This window comes from Triticum aestivum, chromosome 6B, assembly GCF_018294505.1.
Source record: "Triticum aestivum cultivar Chinese Spring chromosome 6B, IWGSC CS RefSeq v2.1, whole genome shotgun sequence".
In the NCBI taxonomy this organism is placed as follows: Eukaryota; Viridiplantae; Streptophyta; class Magnoliopsida; order Poales; family Poaceae; genus Triticum; species Triticum aestivum.
Window position 1 is genome coordinate 160,475,910 of NC_057810.1, and position 22,008 is coordinate 160,497,917.

Sequence of the window (22,008 nt, forward strand, 5' to 3'; positions counted from 1 at the left end):
CGGAGAGGAGTCCCAAGCAACCACAAGGGTGGCCACCCTAGGGCGCACCCCCTGCCTTGTCGTCGCCTCGTGGGCCCCCTTGACTTGTCCCCGACGCCAACACCTCCTATAAATCCCAAAAACCTCAGAAATAAAAATAGATCGGGAGTTTCACCGACGCAAGCCTCTCTCGACATGAAAAACCAATCAGGAGCCCGTTCCGGCACCCTGCCGGAGGGGGAAACCATCACCGGTGGCCATCTTCATCATCCTGGCGGTCTCCGTGACAAGAAGGGAGTAGTTCACCCTCGGGCCTAAGGGTATGTACCAGTAGTTATGTGTTCGATCTCTCTCTCTCTCACGTGTTCTTGATCTGTGATAACCCACAAGTATAGGGGATCGCAACAGTTTTCGAGGGTAGAGTATTCAACCCAAATTTATTGATTCGGCACAAGGGGAGCCAAAGAATATTCTCAAGTATTAGCAGCTGAGTTGTCAATTCAACCACACCTGGAAACTTAGTATCTGCAGCAAAGTGTTTAGTAGAAAAGTAATATGATAGTGGTGGTAACGGTAACAAAGTAAAGACAGCAAAAGTAATGTTTTTGTTATTTTTGTAGCGATTGTAACAGTAGCAACGGAAAAGTAAATAAGCGAGAACCAGTATATGAAAAACTCGTAGGCACCGGATTAGCGATGGATAATTATGCCGGATGCGGTTCGTCATGTATCAGTCATAACATAGGGTGACATAGAACTAGCTTCAGTTCATCAATGTAATGTAGGCATGTATTCCGTATATAGTCATACGTGCTTATGGAAAAGAACTTGCATGACATCTTTTGTCCTACCCTCCCGTGGCAGCGGGGTCCTATTGTAAACTAAGGAATATTAAGGCCTCCTTTTAATAGAGAACCGGAACAAAGCATTAGCACATAGTGAATACATGAACTCCTCAAACTATGGTCATCACCGGGAGTGGTCCCGATTATTGTCACTTCGGGGTTGCCGGATAATAACACATAGTAGGTGACTATAGACTTGCAAGATAGGATCTAGAACACACATATATTCATGAAAACATTATAGGTTCAGATCTGAAATCATGGCACTCGGGCCCTAGTGACAAGCATTAAGCATAGCAAAGTGATAGCAACATCAATCTCAGAACATAATGGATGCTAGGGATCAAACCCTAACAAAACTAACTCAATTACATGATAAATCTCATCCAACCCATCACCGTCCAGCAAGCCTATGATGCAATTACTCACGCACGACGGTGAGCATCATGAAATTGGTGATGGAGGATGGTTGATGATGACGACGGCGACGAATCCCCCTCTCCGGAGCCCCGAACGGACTCCAGATCAGCCCTCCCGAGAGAGATTAGGGCTTGGCGGCGGCTCCGTATCGTAAAACGCGATGAAACTTTCTCTCTGATTTTTTTCTCCCCGAAAGCCAGTATATGGAGTTGGAGTTGGCGTCGGAGGGACACCAAGGGGGCCCACGAGGTAGGGGGGCGCGCCCAGGGGGGAGGGGCGCGCCCCCCACCCCCGTGAACAGGGTGTGGGACCCCTGGTCTTCATCTTTGGCAAGGATTTTTTATTATTTATTCTAAGATATTCCGTGGAGTTCCAGGTCATTCCGAGAACTTTTGTTTTCTGCACATAAAACAACACCATGGCAATTATGCTGAAAACAGCGTCAGTCCGGTTAGTTCCATTCAAATCATACAACTTAGAGTCCAAAACAAGGGCAAAAGTGTTTGGAAAAGTAGATACGACAGAGACATATCAATTTGGCAGGATCTTGATGTACCGGGAGCTTTGTTACTATAGTTGGATCATATGGTGTTTCCCCCTCTGCCTTCTTGTGATGAATTGAATTTTACCTTTGAGGTTTCATTATTATCGATTGAATACTGTTGTGGATTTGAGAACACTTGATGTATGTCTTGTATGGGATACTCGTGGTGACAATGGGGTGTTTTATTGATTCACTTGATGTATGTTTTGGCACTCAACTCGCGGATTCCTGACGTGACATTGGGGTAATCTATGCATAGGGGTTGATGCACGTTTTTGTCCTTGTTTCTTCGGTAGGAATCTTAGGACACACTTTGAGGTTCTTTGGGTTGGACTGAATATTATGAATCTGAAGTTGTTTGATGCATATCATATAATTAACCCACGGATACTTGTGGTGACATTGGAGTATCTAGGTGACATTAGGGTTGATTGATGTGTATCATATGGTGTTATTTTACTATGAACTCTAGGCTTGTTTGTGAAACTCATAGGAATAGCTCAATGGATTGATCGAAAAGAATAACTTTGAGGTGGTTTCGTACCCTACAAGCAATTTCATCTTATATTCTCTGTGATAGGAACTTTGGAGTGACTTCTGTCGCACATTGAGGGATTGTAATATGATCTAATTATGTCATCATTGTTGAGAGAACTTGCACTAGTGAAAGTATGAACCCTAGGCCTTGTTTCTAAGCATTGCAATACCGTTTTCGCTCACTTTTGTTACTAGTTACCTTGTTGTTTTTTATATTTTTCAGATTACAAAAACATATATCTACCATCCATATTGCACTTGTATCACCATCTCTTTGCTGAACTAGTGCACCTATACAATTTACCATTCTATTGGGTGTGTTGGGGAGTCAAGAGACTCTTTGTTATTTGGTTGCAGGGTTCTTTGAGAGAGACCATCTTCATCCTACGCCTCCCACGGATTGATAAACCTTAGGTCATCCACTGGAGGGAAATTTGCTACTGACCTACAAAACTCTCTGCTTGGAGGTCCAACACGAGTCTACAAGAAGAAGATTACATAGTAGACATCAAGCTCATTTCGAGCGCCATTGCCGGGGAGGTGAGTGCTTGAAGGTATATCTTCAGATCTTGCAATTGAATCTTTTAATTTCTTGTTTTATCACTAGTTTGGTTTATAAAAGAAAACTACAAAAACGGAATTGAGGTTACCATATGCTTCATCTTTTTCATGTCTTTCATGAAAATGATGGAAAGGAAAATTGTGCTCAAGTGTTAGAAGGAGAAGTCAATAAAATGTTTGGCACTAAATTTTGTATGATGAGCATGATTGCAATGTTGTTAGTATGAATTTCTTGCATATCCATGATGCTAATGATATGCAAAGCCACAAGCTTGGGGATGCTATGTTTGATGAAGATGATATTTTTTGTCCCCCATGTTTTGATGAGCAAAATGATTATGATGATAGCATGCCTCTTATTTATGATGATTATATTGATGAAAGTGGGTTTGGAAGAGTGTCAACTCTAGGTAATGATCCCTCTATTTTGGAGGGTGTTGAATCTTATAATATTTATGGAAGTGGATTTGGAGAGGTCATGACTTTATTTAGTGATCAGTCCACTATTTCGGAAGAGGTTTCAATTGATTATGAGAACAAAGTTGCTATCTGTGATGATTATTTTGATGACATGTATTCTATAAAGAATAATGATAACCATGAAACTTGTCATCATGATTTTAATTTTCAATTTGATTATGCCTCCCATGATTGTTATTTTGTTGAATTTTCTCCCACTATTATGAATGAGAAGAATTTTGCTTATGTGGAGAGTAGTAAACTTTCTATGCTTGTGGATCATGAAAAGAATGCTATCTGTGATGGTTATATTGTCGAATTCATTCACGATGCTATTGAAAATTATTATGAGGGAGGAATATATGCTTGTAGGAGTTGCAATAATATCAAGTTTCCTCTCTATGTGTTGAAAATCTTGAAGTTATGCTTATTTTTCCTTCCAATGCTAGTTGATTCTTGTTCCCATAAATTGTTTGCGAACAAAATACCTATTCATAGGAAGTGGGTTAGATTTAAATGTGCTAGTCATATGCTTCATGATGCTCCCATTATGTTTCAATTCTTATCTTTTATGTGAGCATCATTGAAATTATCATGCCTAGCTAAAAGACATTAAAGAGAAGCGCTTATTGGGAGACAACCCAATATTTATACCTACTTTTTTTGTGTGTTCGCTTGATTATCCTACTTTAGTAATCAAGTTTTATAGCTTTTGTTTCAATAAAGTGCCAAGTAAGACCTTTGGGATGGCTTATGGTGATAGTTGATTCGATCTTGCTGAAAAAAAACTTCTATGCCCAGTAAAATGATTTTCATTTTTTACAGAAGCGTGATAAAATATTGATTATTTTTGCACAAGATTGATATACACATTACCCAGGTTGTCCTAATTTTTCAGATTTTTTGGAGTTACATAAGTATACGAAGTTTCTAGATTACTATAGACTGTTCTGGTTTTGACAAATTCTGTTTTTTTCATTGTGTTGTTTGGTTATTTTGATGAATCTATGAGTAGTATCGGAGGGTATGAACCATGGAGAAGATGGAATACAGTAGATATAACACCAATGGAAATTTATAATGAGTTAACAACCATAACTAAGTGGTCTTTTGCTTTATTATACTAATGGAGCTTACGATTTTTCTGTTAAGTTTTGTGTTGTGAAGTTTTCAAGTTTTGGGTAAAGATTCGATGGACTATGAAATAAGGAGTGGCAAGAGCCTAAGATTGGGGATACCCAAGTCACCCCAAGGTAATATTCAAGGACAACCAAGTAACTAAGCTTGGGGATGCCCCAGATGGCATCCCCTCTTTCGTCTTCGTTCATTGGTAACCTTACTTGGAGCTATGTTTTTATTCACCACATGATATGTGTTTTGCTTGGAGTGTCATTTTATTTTATTAGGATTTGCTTGCTGTTTGGATAAAATATTAAGATCTAAAATACTTAAATGATAGAGAGTCCTCACATAGCTAAATAATTATTTGACTACTCATTGATCTTCAATTATATCTTTTTGGAGTAGTTTGTCATTTACTCTTGTGCTTCACTTATATCCTATGAGTAAATGGTTGATTGAATTGAATATCATAAATCTGAATTTATATATGTTTCATATGCTTATACCATGGGAGTATTGACTTCACATATAAGAAGTAGAGGTGGTTAATTTATTGAAAGTTAGCAAACATAGTATTGGGCACTTGAACAATTCATGGAAGAATATTGAAGGAAGAGATATTTCACATATAAATATACTATCTTGGACATCTTCTATGATTTTGAACCCCATTAAATATTTTAAAACTTAAAAAAAATATTTGAAGTTGAACAAGGAAGACAACTTAATGAGTTATGTTTGGGTATATTTGTATAGAAGTTATATTGTTATGGATCCTCCAACATGTGGTGCTTGCTATTTAGAATCTTTTGCTAGCCAAAATTTCTATACTAAGCGGAATACTGCTTGTGCATCCAAAATCCTCGAACCAAGTTTCTTCCATGAGTGTCCACCATATCTACCTATATGCGGTATTTACCCGCCGTTCCAAGTAAATTTGCATGTGCCAAACTCTAAACCTTCAAATAATAATTTGTTTTGTATGCGCAAATCGCTCATGTAGCGACTAGGGGCTGCCAGTATCTTCCATGCTAGGTGGGTTATTCTCACGATGAGTGGACTCCGCTCATCATTCACGAGAAAATGGCTGGTAACAGGGATGCCCAGTTCCATTCTCAAATCAAATCAAAATATAATTGCAAACAAAACTCCCCCAGGATTATTGATAGTTGGATGATACCTGTTGTTTCGGACAAGCCGTGGAATGTGCTTGTTGTAGGTAGCGGAGTAGAAATTTTACCATTCTGTTTGGAAACCACCTATAATATGTCTAGCATGGAAGATAGTGAGAACTCTTGGTTGTTATGTTGACAGTGAAAGCATATTTCTCAAAATTATATTCATCTCTGTTTTAAAAGCTTCGAGCTCTGGCACCTCTGCAAATCCCTGCTTCCCTCTGCGAAGGGCCTATCTTTTACTTTTATGCTAGAGTCAGTAGTATTCCTTCTCATTCCAGCCTACTCTTTAGTTTGCAAGCATCATGTGATGGGGAAAGATCTAAGCATATATGGCCACTCAAATATATTTGATCATGAATTATTATTGTTGACAATTATCTATATGATAAGTAAGTTGGGAGGCGAAACATTAAGCCCCTATATTTCTCTGAGTTCAATGGATGCTATTTGTTCTAAAAATATGCTTTGAGTGATAGCAATCATGGAAGACTATATGATAGTTGAGTATGTGGGATTTGCTGAATCAAAGCTCTTACATAGACCCTTCCTGAAAATAACATGAATTGCAATTGTTTGATGGCCGAGAACATAGTTTGTTAGTTTTCAAGAAAGTTTATGATCTATGCTTTAATATGTGAATAGCTTGTTACTTGATCATGAGAAGCTTTATGATATGAGCTACTGTTATGATATACTAGTTAACCCATTGCGCCAAATGGCGCAGAGACCCGCTAAAGCCATGTTGGTGATGAAAATAGTTTCTTTTAGTTAGGACATATTCAACCCATGTTTAAACCATCCTATATTGAAAATATGTTTATTACGCTAAGAAATCTAAGTCTCATGTATGAAAAAACATGTTTTTACAACATGTATAAACCAATTAAGGAGGTATTTTTAGTAGTGTTTATACAAAACTTCTATTTTCCATATGCATGAATAAAAACCTCTCTTTGTCTGCATATGGAGGCATAGCTATTTGAAATGCCCATATGATGCGTAGTCCGGCCCATGAAAAATTCTCTGGGTGGCCAGTCTGGAGTAGATATGAAGCAACAACCACTTCTTCCTGTTTATCCCCCTTCTTCCCCGGTGGCTCATTTGGGCGAGAGAGGTGTTTCTGACAGAGACGTGCCCAACCGGTGAGATTTCCCCTTTCATATCATCTCGGATTTCTTTGCATGCATGGATTTGGTTCTCATTTACCCGGATCTTACATCTCCCCACTTTTCGTGGCGATTTTTACCAAACGGCGCAGACACCCGCTAAATCCATATACACATTGAAAAGAAAATCCATGATTTAGTTGGTTTAGTTGTCGACAAGCAAATATGGTCATAAATTAATGCTCTATAATAATAAAAAGAATTGTGGCTTGTTACCTACAATGAGATGCACACACATCTAATTTTGGCAGCACAAAATCCCATGGAAAACCATGTTGCGCTGAAAATATGACTCGTTGCCCAAATGGCATAGGGTCCCATTTAATACCACGTGCGTGTTTGAAAATATTTGTTCGTAATATTATGTTTGAGCAAGCATAGGTCATGAATTGTGAACAAAACTACTCTATGACTGAGGGAGTCCTGGATTAGGGGGTATCCGGACAACCAGACTATATACATCGTCCAGACTATTGAAGCGTGAAGATACAAGACTCAAGACTCCGTCCCGTGTCCGGATGGGACTCTCCTTTGCATGGAAGACAAGCTTGGTGATCCGGATATTGTATTTCCTTCCTTGTAACCGACTTCGTGTAAACCCTAGCCCTCGCCGGTGTCTATATAAACCAGAGAGGTTGGTCCTTAGAAGGCCGATCACAACTACAATCATAATCATCATAGGCTAGCTTCTAGGGTTTAGCCTCTACGATCTCGTGGTAGATCTACTCTTGTACTACTCATATCGTCAATATTAATCAAGCAGGAAGTAGGGTTTTACCTCCATCGAGAGGGCCCGAACCTGGGTAAACATTGTGTCCCTTGCTTCTTGTTACCATCAGCCTAAGACGCACAGATCGGGACCCCCTACCCGAGATCCGCCGGTTTTGACATCGACATTGGTGCTTTCATTGAGAGTTCCTCTGTGTCGTCGCTGCAAGGCTCGATGGCTCGTCTCGTTGTCAAGGACAACATTACCTCTGGGGGAGCTCTGGCTGTAGGCTAAATCTCTGACTTGGTGGCTTCGTCATGGCCGCCCCATCGGTAGTGGAGGAACCACATGCGGATTACCCCTCTACTTTTGAGGACGAATTATGTACGGATCACTGAGCTCCCTGAGCCGGACTTTAGCTCAAGGAAAGACATGACCCAGACCCCGGACTTAGGATCGGGTATTCGGCCGAAAAAATTGGGCAACACCCCGGGTCTCGAGGTGTCAAACTCGGAAGCTCCCCTGCGCCTAGGCGCCAGATCGGATCAGGATCCGGATTCCGCCACGAACACCTACCCGTACTTAGACCGTCTCTCCCACATTAGACAAGAGCCCCATGAGACAGTACATCGCTACTGGGATAGATTCCTCCTTGTGCTAAATAAGGTCAAGGACTCTCATGAGGAGGACGCAGTCTCACTTTTTTTGCAAAAACTGTACGAATAAAGGAATTCTTAATGCCATAAGTCACCATGACATAGTACACTTTGTCGACTTGGCAACCATAGTACAGAAATACTGTGCGATGGAAAGCGCTTGGAAAACCCAAACAGAATTTTGGGATAGTCCGGCTCTCACCAAAACATTTGTTCGAGCTAAACGGGCGAACTCTCGAAAGTCGACTATCGGTGTCAAAACCGGCGGATCTCGGGTAGGGGGTCCCGAACTGTGCGTCTAGGCGGATGGTAACAGGAGACAAGGGGCACGATGTTTTACCCAGGTTCGGGCCCTCTTGATGGAGGTAAAACCCTACGTCCTGCTTGATTGATATTGATGATATGGGTGTTACAAGAGTTGATCTACCACGAGATCAAGGAGGCTAAACCCTAGACGCTAGCCTATGGTATGATTGTTGTTATTGTCCTACGGACTAAAACCATCTGGTTTATATAGACACCGGAGAGGGCTAGGGTTACACAGAGTCGGTTACAATGGTAGGAGATCTACATATCCGCATCGCCAAGCTTGCCTTCCACGCCAAGGAAAGTCCCATCCGGACACGGGACGAAGTCTTCAATCTTGTATCTTCATAGTCTTGGAGTCTGGCCAATGATGATAGTTCGGCTATCCGGACACCCCTAGTCCAGGACTCCCTCAGTAGCCCCTGAACCAGGCTTCAATGACGACGAGTCCGGCACGCATATTGTCTTCGGCATTGCAAGGCGGGTTGCTTCTCCGAATAATTTGTAGAAGATTGTGAACACCAGGATAGTGTCTGGCTCTGCAAGATAAATTCCACATTCCACCGTGGAGAGAATAATATTCACACAAGTTCAATCTGCTGACGTATTTCGTTGCGTGGCGTCACACCACAACCAAGCCTTTTCTTGAATCGTTTTTATTATACCGCCTCAGCGCATTTAGCGAAGCGGTTTCCTTGGCACGTCTTGTCGAAGCAGAGATCGCGTTCCCCTTATTCTGGGATTCTCATCAATACGGGCGTGGGTAACCCAACCGCGCCCGTTGCCACGCCCCCTCCATCGAAGGCGAGTTCTAAACGGTCACGGAGACGGCTCTTGGTATTCTCCCCCTTTATAATGAGACCAAGGCCCGTTCCTTTTCTTCAATCCTCAATCGAATCCGCCCCTCTCCCCGAGTTCCAACACCCAGGGCTCCAGATTCGGGTACTTCGGACCTTCGACAATGTCTGGCTCCGACCTTCAGGGTCGGTGGATGCCCTCCTCCATCAGGGAAGAGGACGTGCTAAAGCTTAGGGACGCCAGGTACTTACCCTACGAGATTTCGCATAGGTTGCCTGCCCAAGGGCAAGTCATTCCTACCCCTGAGCCTGGCGAGAGCGTCATGTTCGTGCCTCACCTCCGTCGGGGTTTAGGCTTCCCGATGGATCCCTTCGTGAGGGGGCTCCTGTTTTACTATGGGCTGGAATTCCATGACCTGGCTCCGGAGTCTATCCTCCATATCTCATCATTTATTGTTGTCTGCAAAGCCTTCCTCCGCACTACCCCTCACTTTGGTTTGTGGCTCAAAACCTTCAATGTGGAGCCGAAGATGATTGAGGGGCGTCAGGCAGAGTGCGGCGGGGCGATTATAAGCAAGAGGGCCGATGCTCCATGGCCCGAGGGCTCTTTTCAGGAGGAGCTCAGTTTGTGGCAACAGGAGTGGTTCTATATCACCGCTCCCAGGGGCAGCAGGCAGAGGCCACCGCCCGCCTTTCGCCCGGGCCCTCCTCCACGACTGACATCATGGGTCAACAAAGGGTTCGACTGGGGGCCGTCCAAGGACGTACCCCTATTGCAGGGCCAGATTCGAGATCTCCAAGAGAGGGAGATCAATCTGGTCGTAGTAACGCAGGTTATGCTGATTCGGCGTCTTCTGCCCTGCAAACGTCGCCCCCTCTGTCTATGGGAATTCAATCCGGAGGGACCACGAGCTCTCCAACACTTTATATGTACAAAACCCGTGGAGATGTACAAACTGTTCTTTGGATCACAAGAAGTGTGTCCGGACTTGACCGAGGACGCTGGCCTAAGCTGCAATCGCTCGGATATTCAAGTAAGTAGCCCTGTGACCGGACATATCATCCATTTATTTTTCATGGATTGGCCTTTTAACCAGCTATCCCTTGAACAGGAGTGGATAGCGCAAGCAAAACTGATACGGTGTCCGGCCCCCCTCCCTGAGACCACGCCGGATCCCGTGTTAATCAAAATGTTGGAGGTTGCGCCTTCGGAGGAAGGCGAAGTGGGGAACAGGGAAACTACCACCTCTGTTAAGGAGGCTCTCAGTAAGGGGGGAATCAAGAATCCCTCCCTCCAGGGGGAGAAGAGGACCGCTTCCGAAAACCCGGAGGCCAAAGCCTCAAAGTGGGGAAAGAAATCTGCACCGGAAGGTCCTGTGCGGGGAGGAGTCCCGGCCGTACAGTCTCCCCAAAGGAATCAGCCCTCCAGCGAGCCGTAAGTAGAAAAAAGGGAAGTTTTTATAATAAAGGGCATCCCTATTTTACTTCTAAGGATAACCGAAGTTTTTACCTTGTAGTTCGGATCTCAGCCCTTCCCAGCAGAGCTCATCCTCGGGGGACCTTCGTCCAGAGATGATGGAGAGCAAAACGCCTCCATTTGCCGTCCCATCAGGCGGGGCGGACGACCCTGAGGTGTCGACACGGAGAATCCCCTGAGTCCGGCGGGGCCTGGGAGTTCGGCACCCATTGGAGTGCGGCCGGTGGAGCTGCAGGGTTTGCTCGAGAGGGCGTCTCTCTCAGAAGATCACCGCTCATTAATGAGTGCGGTGATTGAAAGGATCTCATCCGCCGAAAGCGGGTTACATGAGGCCGTCGGAAGTTTACTGATGGGGTTTGAGGTACGCAAAAAAATGACATACCTTTTGACAGTGTTGCACATAGGGTGCGCCCTGTATAGATAGTAGCCCCTGAGACTCGGTATGTTGTCGAAAGCGACAGCGTGCCGAGGATCATAATCTCAGTTACGAAATGTCGCCTTTCCTATGCAGATGGTGGAGCGTTCGGTGGCCAACCGGACTGATGGAGTTGCCGAATTGAAGCGGCAACTCGACGTTGCGGATGCGGACATCACGCTGGTCAATAAACGACTTGACAAGTCGCAAGGTAAGTGGTGTTTCCGCGGTCACCTGGTAAGGGAGCTGACGCCCACTCCTTACAACATGTATGCTTGATGCAGATGGTGCCGCTGCTGTGGAAGACCTTCGGGCGGAGCTTGATTGAGCCAAGGACCAAGCCAGAAAAAGTGATGCGGCTGCCTTGAAGGCAGCAGAGGAGCTAAAAGCCGAGAAGGCTGCTCACTGCCGAAGCAGGGAGGAAATGGCCGAAATGGCCGTGAAATTAAAAGATGCTACCGACCGCTATGATGTTCTTGAAAGAGAACGCCAAGCGGAGCAAGAGGGCCTGAAGAAGGCCACCACCGAAGCCAAGGATGCTCGTTCTGCAATGCGGGCTATAAAGGAGGAACTGCGTCAGGCCGGAGACATTGTGGCTGGAAATCCCTTTCTATTGCGTAGGAAATTCACGGCTCCAAAGTATGCTCAGTTGGGCCAGTTGTGGAGTGCGGAGGATTCTTATCTGGATTTGGCGGCGAGTGCGGCGGACGCAGTTCAGCACTTCCGAAGTCAGAAGGATCATGAAATGGAAGAGTTGTTTTGGTCTCAATTCCATAGTCCGGAGCGTCCACTACCTTTGACTGATCAGTTAGCTGAGTGGGCTGAGCTGAATAGATTGTCCGGACTAGCCATGACGGATGTGGTGGCTCATATGTGGCCGGAAGGCCCAAGCCGAAGAGTTATTTTGGTTTATTGCAGCAATTCCTTGGGGCGGTGCCGCATATCAAGGCGATGAAGCAGTCGGCCTGCATAGAGGGTGCACGGATGGCTCTTGCCCATGTTAAGACATACTAGGCGGAGATGAATGCCACAGATGTTGCGTCCCGGGGTTCGGACGAGAGCCGATTATCCACCGAGCACTATTTTGAGGAAGTCCTGCAGGGCGCTCGTTTAATAGAGTCGTAGTGCTCGAAAAATGTCATGTTCAAATGACGTGTATGATTTGTGAGATCATATTTATAATATAACGACTTTTTATACTTGTGCGTTGAATGCCTTTAATGTGGGAGACGCGCACCTCCGTGCCGCTCAAGATGGTTTAACCAGAGCCACGGAGCAGTATGTGAAAGACATACGGGTAAGGAATTTTAATAGTTATATATGCCAGTAGCCCCCGAGACTTAAAATAGTTAAAATAACTGATTTAAGGATCATTTGTTATGCAGGACCTTACGGAGAAGAATACCCACCTGTCCCAGGAGCTTCAAGAGTGCAAGGCCCAACTTGAGGCCGCACTAGCCGCCACAGGGGGAGCTACAGAGACCCCCGCTGGTAATACAAACTTCGAAAGATAAGTAGTTAATAAAGTGCGGCGTGTGCGTAAATCTGACAATAATATTGCAGAGGGTGCCGGACTAGATCCGTACAAGCAACAGCTACTGCGCCAGCTGAAAGCCGGTGAGAGGGTGCTTATGAAGGTGCAGCAGGAGAGGAACAAGCTCCAAGATTCCCACACCCAGCTGGGAGAAGAGCTGAAAGGTGTTCGGGCCCAGCTGTCTGGCTCCGTGAAGGAGAATCAGCGGCTTCGTCGCGGCATTTATAGTAAGCTCTTGAGCAAACTCCTTTGAAAAGAAGAGTTCGGCGAGGAAGCCGATTGACAGAAGTTTGTCTTTAGGTGTGCTCATAGGTCGCCCTGCGGAGGGAATGCCCGGTTCAACGGGTGACCAACTCCCCGAGCTGATGCAACTGCACGAACGTGTTCGGCAAGCGATGAGTGGCATCGCCCAGTCCTTATGGTCGTCCGTCTCCCTACCAGAAAGCCTTGAAGGGCTTGCCGAGAAGCTTCAGGGAGCACGCCAGCGCTTCCATCTGTGGAAGATATCGGCCTGCCGTCAAGGCGCCAGGGAGGCTTGGGCCATGGTGAAGACGTGGTACAAGAAGGCGGATCCGAACCACATGACCCAGGTCGGACCTGTGGGGCTCGATGGGAAGGAGATCCCTGTGAGCTTAATGTACCGCCAAGTAGAGTTGGCCGCTAAGTATTCCCAACAGGACTGTAAATTAGACAGCCTGTTATACGGGATTGAAGTGGAGTACAATCAGTTAATTTGATGATGTATTTTAAAATGACATGTAAAATGCCTTCTAGCCGGATTGTAGATCGTTTGTCTTTGCTGACCTTTTCGCTTCAACCTCGGGACCCTAGAGTCCGGAGTGTGTCCGAATACCTTCTTAGTTATGAAAAAACTGGGGCATGCATGGAGACCAGGCGTAGGGGTCATTAGTGCTTTATCAGACAAGTGCCCAACTATTTATGTTATATTACATGGTTAGTAAGAAACATCTTCCAGGGAGAATAGTTCCGTTAGGGGTTCCTTTCCCTGGGAGGCATGCCCTAAGGTGCATGCCCGTGCTGCGAAGAGAGAAGAAAAAGCATCTGGGGGCAGATAAAATAAGTAATAAATCATCTTTTGAGTCACCGACCGAATATTCCCTTAAGAACGCTAGCTTTCGGCTTCACCCAGTCTGAGGTACACATCCGGCTGACCCGGCAGTAACAATCGTAGAGGTGCTCCCTTTACCTCCTAGCCGAACAATCGGGAACGTAGGGGTAAGCACAGGAGCCAGGCAACCCAGCTTGGCCAAAACTTAAGTCATATCGATGCATATAATGGTGAATAAAAGGTACATGCGGAAGTATGACACATGTGTTGGGCATGAAGCCCGTATAAATAAGCTTCTGTTAAAGAAGCCCCCAGGTATAATGAGTGCTAGGAGCACATCAAGTGTGTGCGAATAATGGGCAAATCAGCCTATCAAAGGCTTTTACTAAAAAAAGTGGGAAGAAGGAGGGGGACAAGAGACAGTGAAAATGTAAAAGGTGGACGGGGGAGGGAGACGAACTCTGAGTCCGGCGCTAGGCATAGAATCTTCGGAGACGGGCTGCGTTCCATGGGTTCGGCTCGAGTCGGTTGTCAGATGCGTTACGTAGACGGTATGCTCCGCCGGTTAGGACTTGGTCGATGATGAAGGGACCTTCCCATTTGGTCTTAAGTTTGTCCTTTTTCTTGTCCGGCAGGCGTAGAACAAGTTCGCCAACATTGTAAGTTTTGGCCCGTACTTCTCTGCTTTGATATCTTCGAGCCTGCTGCTGATAGAATGCGGAACGAGCTTTTGCCATGTCCCGCTCCTCCTCTAAGGCGTCCAAATTGTCCTGCCGATCCAACTCGGCTTCTCTTTCTTCGTACATGCGCACGCGAGGTGAGTCATGAATTATATCGCAGGGCAGGACTGCCTCTGCGCCGTACACCATAAAAAAGTGTGTGAATCAGGTAGTGCGGTTTGGTGTGGTCCGCAGCCCCCAGAGTACGGAGTCGAGCTCCTCTACCCAGTGCGTGTTAGATTCCTTGAGGGACCGCACTAGTCTGGGTTTGATGCCGCTCATGATTAGACCGTTTGCTCGTTCGACTTGACCGTTAGTTTGGGGGTGATAGACTGAAGCGTAGTCGAGCTTGATGCCCATGTTTTTGCACCAGAGTTTAACCTCGTCGGCCGTGAAATTCATGCCGTTATCAGTGATGATGCTATGGGGGACACCATAATGGTGTACTACCCCGGATATGAAGTCTATCACGGGTCCGGATTTAGCCGTTTTAACTGGCTTGGCCTCTATCCATTTGTTGAATTTGTCCACCATGACCAATAGGTATTTTTGCTTGTGGGTTCCTCCTTTAAGGGGTCCAACCATATCAAGCCCCCAGACCGCGAACAGCCAGGTGATGGGTATAGTTTTGAGGGCGGTGGGTGGCATGTGGCTTTGATTAGCAAAGAGCTGGCAACCGACGCATCGTTGGACTAAATCCTGAGCATCTGCCCGGGCAGTCGGCCAATAAAATCTTGTACGGAAGGTCTTGCCTACAAGGGCCTGGGCTGCGGCGTGGTGCCCACCGATTCCGGCGTGAATTTCAGCCAGGAGATTTCGCCCTTCCTCTTCGGAGATACACCTTTGAAGGACTCCGGTTGTGCTTTTCTTATAAAGTTCTCCCTCATGGACCTTGTAGGCTTTAGATCGCCGAACTATGCAGCGGGCCTCATTTTGGTCTTCGAGGAGTTCCTGCCTAGTTAAGTAGGCTAGGAATGGTTCCGTCCACACGACGATTACTGCCATTATTTCGTGGGCTGAGGGTGTTATTTTAGTGGCCGAGCCACCGACTGTGTCAGAATGTTCCATGTTGGGTGGCGCGGTTGGTTCCGGGTTGCTATTTCCGGACTCCTCTTCCCATAGTACGGATGGCTTAAAGAGCCACTCCAGGAAGATGTTTGGAGGGACGGCGTCGCGTTTTGCGCCGATGCGTGCCAACACGTCGGCTGCCTGGTTGTTGTTCCGGGCTACATGGTGGAATTCGAGTCCTTTGAACCAAGCTGACATTTTTAAGACGGGTTACGGTAGGCTGCCATTTTCGGATCCTTGGCATCAAAGTCTCCATTTACTTGGGATATTGCGAGGTTTGAATCCCCGCAGACCTCTAGGCGTTGAATGCCCATGGAGATGGCCATCCGAAGACCATGTAGAAGGGCCTCGTATTCGGCTGCGTTGTTGGAGTCCATGTACATTATTTGAAGTATGTATTGGACTGTATCTCCGGTTGGGGACGTCAAGACGACGCCAGCCCCCAAGCCGGCCAACATTTTAGAGCCGTCGAAGTGCATAATCCAATTGGAGTATGCGCCGTACTCTTTAGGGAGTTCGGCTTCAGTCCATTCAGCGACGAAGTCAGCCAAAACTTGCGACTTTATAGCTCGCCACGGTTTGTAGGTTATATTGAATGGTAAGAGCTCAATGGCCCATTTTGCAATCCTGCCCATCGCGTCGCGATTGTTTATGATGTCGTTGAGAGGTACTTCGGAGGCCACTGTTATCGAACACTCTTGAAAGTAGTGTCGCAGCTTGCGGGATGCCATGAACACCGCGTACGCTATCTTTTGATAATGTGGGTACCGGGACTTGCATGGAGTTAGGACAGTGGATACGTAGTACACTGGTTTTTGAAGAGGGAATTTGTGCCCTTCTGTTTCTCGTTCGACGACGAGCACCGCGCTTACAACTTGATGTGTTGCCGCCATATATAACAACATTGGTTCGCCCAAGTTGGGCGCGGCCAGGACCGGATTTGTTGCCAGTATGGCCTTTATTTCTTCGAGTCCGGCTGTGGCAGCATCCGTCCATTCAAAGTGTTCGGTGCGCCTGAGGAGGCGATAGAGGGGCAATGCTTTTTCTCCCAAGCGGGAGATGAAGCCGCTTAGGGCCGCCATGCATCCAGTCAATTTTTGTATTTGTTTGAGGTCTTTTGGAATGTCCAATTCTGACAGAGCTCGGATCTTGGCTGGGTTTGCCTCAATTCCTCTACCAGATACAATGAAGCCCAAGAGCTTTCCGGCTGGTACGCCAAAAACGCATTTTTCTGGGTTAAGCTTAATGTCATATGCTCGGAGGTTGTCGAATGTGAGCCTCAAATCATCTATTAGAGTTTCGACGTGTTTGAACTTGACGACCACATCGTCTACGTATGCCTCCACTGTTTTGCCGATCTGGGTAGCCAGACATGTCTGAATCATGCGCTGATATGTTGCACCGGTGTTTTTAAGTCCGAAGGGCATTGTGTTGAAGCAGAATGGTCCGTATGGAGTAATGAATGCCGTTGCGGCCTGGTCTGTTTCTGCCATCTTGATTTGATGGTATCCCGAGTACGTGTCGAGGAAACACAATGAATCGTGCCCCGCGGTAGCATCGATGATTAGATCGATGCGGGGGAGGGGGAAAGGATCCTTTGGACAGGCCTTATTAAGGTCTTTAAAATCCACGCAAAGGCGCCAGGATTTGTCCTTTTTTGGTACCATTACCAGGTTTGCTAGCCAGTCCGGATGTTTTATATCTCTGATGAATCCGGCTTCCAATAGTTTGGCTAGCTCCTCTCCCATTGCCTGTCTTTTGGGTTTGGAAAATCGTCAAAGATCCTGTTTGACTGGCTTGAATCCTTTTAGGATATTTAGGATGTGCTCTGCCAGCCTGCGTGGGATTCCTGGCATATCTGAAGGGTGCCAGGCAAAAATGTCCCAATTTTCCCGAAGGAATTCTTGTAGTGTGGCTTCTACATCAGGGTTTAATTGTGCCCCAATGGAGGCCGTCTTTGTGGGGTCCGTAGGATGGACCTGGAATTTGACTATTTCGTCTGTTGGTTTGAAAGATGTGGACTTAGATCTCTTGTCGAGTATCACATCGTCCCTATTCACCGTGGAGCGTAGTGCCGCGAGTTCTTCTGCCGCTAGTGCTTCGGATAGTGCCTCTAGGGCTAGTGTGGTTGTCTTGTTTTCGGCGCGGAGTGCTATGTCCGGATCACTGATCAGAGTGATGATTCCATTGGGCCCGGGTATTTTGAGCTTCATGTACCCGTAATGGGGGACGGCTTGGAAAATTGTGAATGCCTCTCGCCCTAATAGAGCGTGATATCCACTGCTGAACAGGGCCACTTGGAACATGACTTCCTCGGACCTGTAGTTGTCCGGCGAGCCGAACACCACGTCTAGTGTGATTTTTCCCGTGCAGCGTACTTCCCAACTAGGGATTATTCCTCTAAAGGTTGTGCTGCTTCGCTCAATGTGGCTCCAATCTATTTCCATTTTTTGGAGAGTTTCCTCGTAGATGAGGTTTAATCCACTGCCACCATCCATGAGTACCTTGGTAAGACGAAAGCCGTCCACTATGGGACTGAGGACGAATGCGGCTGGTGCTCGGGCTGTTCGGAATTTAGGTTCGTCGCTGGCATTGAAGGTGATAGCCGTGTCGCTCCATGGATTTGTTGTTTCTACTTGGTAGACTTCGGCGAGGCTGCGGATTGTTCGTTTCCGCATATTATTTGATGCGAAAGTCTCAAAAATTGTTGATATCGTACTGGTACTGTTGGGCTGCTTTTCCGGGGCTAGAAGCCCTTCGCCACTTTTGGCCACCTGCCGTAGTATCCAACATGCCCGGAGGCTATGTGTTGGAGTGGCGCCTTCTGCATTATGGATTTTGCAGGGTCCGCCGAGCCATCCCTCCAGTACGGTTTCGTACCCTTTGGGGGGTTTTTTCTTTTTGATTTTTGACCCAGGTGCTTGAGCATGGTGCACCCTTTTATTCCGGACTAAGGTTGTGTTTAGGGCCGGATTGTCCCAAAATCTAGTTTCGGTTTTCCAGGCACTCTCCATCGCACAGTATTTTCGTGCTATGGTCGCCAGGTCGGCGAAGCGCGTGACCTTGCGACGACTTATGGCGTTCATAATTCCCTTGTCCGTGCAATTATTGCAGAAAATAGAGATTGCGCTTTCCTCATGGCAGTCCTTTATCCTGTCCATAACAAGGAGGAATCTGGCCCAGTAATGATGTACTGTTTCATCGGGCTCTTGCCGTATTTGGGATAGATCGCTTCTGTTTGGGTGGGCGGGTGGAACTAAATTCGGAACCCCACCCAATCTGAGGCTCAAAGGCCGAGGAATTTCCGGATTTGGAAGCTTGGATTGCTGGAGGTCGTCCAACGAATCTAGTCCGCTGCCTGACTTTAGGTTCAGTACTCGATTGGCGTCCGTCCCTCCGCGGGAATCTGGCATGGAGGGATCGGGAATCCGGACATAACTGGTTCTTAACATAGGGGAAGAGTCGCCGCGTTGTTCCTCTACCACAGCAACATGGTGGGTAGCCTGGGGAGAGTTAATTTCTCTCAGATCGGTTTTAAGCCCAATCTGATCGTAGTCTGTAGCGACTTCCAGGGCGGCGATGCGATCCAAGAGCTCATTTACGGAAGAGAGCTCTATCGGATCCAACTGCTCGGCGAATTCCGAGTTGATGCGAAGGTCGCTTTTGATGACCCGAGAGGTCATCATCGAAGCGGTGGCCGAACAGGCGGTCATAAGGAAACCACCTAGCCGGATAGCTTGACCGGCGGCCAAAGATCCTTTGGCAACGGTACCGTCTTTAAAGACGGGAGGAGGCATCCTTCCTGATTGCGACGGCACAGAGGAACTCTCAATGAAAGCACCAATGTTGGTGTCAAAACCGGTGGATCTCGGGTAGGGGGTCCCTAACTGTGCGTGTAGGCGTATGGTAAGAGGAGACAAGGGACATGATGTTTTACCCAGGTTCGGGCCCTCTTGATGGAGGTAAAACCCTACATCCTTCTTGATTGATATTGATGATATGGGTGTTACAAGAGTTGATCTACCACGAGATCAAGGAGGCTAAACCCTAGAGGCTAGCCTATGGTATGATTGTTGTTATTGTCCTACGGACTAAAACCATCCGGTTTATATAGACACCGGAGAGGGCTAGGGCTACACAGAGTCGGTTACAATGGTAGGAGATCTACATATCCGCATCGCCAAGCTTGCCTTCCACGCCAAGGAAAGTCCCATCCGGACACGGGACGAAGTCTTCAATCTTGTATCTCATAGTCTTGGAGTCCGACCGATGATGATAGTTCGGCTATCCGGACACCCCTTAGTCCAGGACTCCCTCATCGATCGATCCAATCCCTAAGAAGCCAAAGCCCACCCCAGGGGGTGGAACCTTATTGGAAGAATGGTTCAATGGGCCATGTAAACTCCATGGTACGCCGGACACAACGCCAACCCATAGCCTTAGGGCGTGTTGGATACTCCGGCAGGTAGCAAAAAGTGGCGAGGATCTCCTTGTAAGCCATAAAGCAGAACAACATCCCGCTAAAGAACACAATATGGTACTAACAGTCTTCAGACTTTCGCCTCAAACAATAGGCACAAGCGAGCTCATCGAAGCTCCGCTGAAATCTGCCAGGTGGCAAAAATAAATCCGTGGAATGACACTGCTATAACCTTCAATGCCAGTGACGAACCTCGATTCCAGACCGTCCGGGCACCAACCGCTCTGGTCCTTAGCCCAATTGTAGATGGCTTTCGGCTCACTAAAGTACTCATGGACGGCGGAAGCGGATTAAACTTGATCTACGAAGAAACACTCAACAAGATGGAAATTGATAAAAGCCGCATTGAACAAAGCGGCACAACCTTAAGGGGGATTATCCCTAGTCCGGAAGCGCGGTGTGCGGGAAAAATCACAGTCGATGTAGTATTTGGCACCCCGGAGAACTATAGGTCCGAAGAAATCACATTCCAAGTGGCTCCTTTCAGCAGCGGATACCACACCCTTCTAGGGCGGGACGCATTTACAAGCTTCCAAGCTATACCCCATTACGGGTACATGAAGCTTAAAATGCCCGGACCCAACGGAATCATCACTCTAGCCAGTGATCCGGACGTCGCACTTTGCGCCGAAAATAAAACCGCAGCACTAGCCCTGGAAGCACTATCTGAAGCCCTAGCAGCCGAAGAATTAGCAACACTGCGGGCCACCATGGACAGGGACGACGTGATACTCGACAAGCGACCCAAGTCCACCTCATTTAAACCTGTAGACGATATAGTCAAATTCCAAGTCCATCCAACGGACCGCATGAAGATAGCTTCCATCGGGGCACAGTTGAGCCCCGCAATGGACGCCACACTGCAAGACTTCTTACGTGAGAATTGGGACATTTTCGCCTAGCACCCATCGGACATGCCGGGCATCCCATGCAGATTGGCGAACATAGCCTCAATATACTAAAAGGATACAAACCCGTCAAGCAGACTCTAAGGCGGTTTTCAGAGCCCAAATGGCAAGCCATGGGGGAAGAGCTAGCCAAGCTACTTGAGGCTGGATTCATCAGAGATATCAAGCATCCGGATTGGCTGGCAAATCTGGTAATGGTACCAAAGAAGGACCAATCCTGGTGCTTATGCGTCGACTTCAAAGACCTCAACAAGGCTTGCCCCAAGGATTCCTTTCTCCTCCCTTGCATCGATCAAATCATCGACGCCACAGTAGGACACGACTCACTGTGTTTCCTCGATGCATAGTCTGGATACCATCAAATAAAGATGGCAGAGTCCGACCAAGCTGCAACAGCTTTCATAATGCCATATGGCCCTTTTTGCTTCAACACTATGCCTTTCAGGCTTAAGAATGCTGGCGCAACCTATCAACGCATGATTCAAACATGCCTGGAAAAGCAAATCGGCAAAACAGTGGAGGCATATGTGGACGACGTGGTCATAAAAACAAGACACATCGAAACCCTAATAGATGACTTGAGGCTTACATTCGATAACCTCCGGACATACGACATCAAGCTGAACCCGGAAAATGCATTTTCGGCATCCCCTCGGGGAAACTGCTGGGCTTCATTGTTTCCAATAGAGGAATTGAAGCGAATCCAGCAAAAATCCGAGCTATGTCGCAGTTGGCTATACCAACAGACCTCAAGCACATCCAGAAACTAGCTGGATGCGTGGCTGCTTTGAGCCGCTTTATCTCTAAGTTAGGAGAATTTCGGGGAGTTGCCGGTTACGATGGGAGGTCGGGGGCGGAGCGATGCGCGTTTATCTCGTACACGTGCGAGGCGTTGGCTCTAACTGAACCCGAGCGAGGCGTTGGGCTCTAACTGAACCCGAACGATTGCACTGCAGGCTACGCGTTACTGAGCCCGAGCGATCGATCGATGGCTGTTAACTGAACCCGATGGAGCGATTCCTTCGCTACTGCTGCTAACTGAAGCCGATCGATTGGATG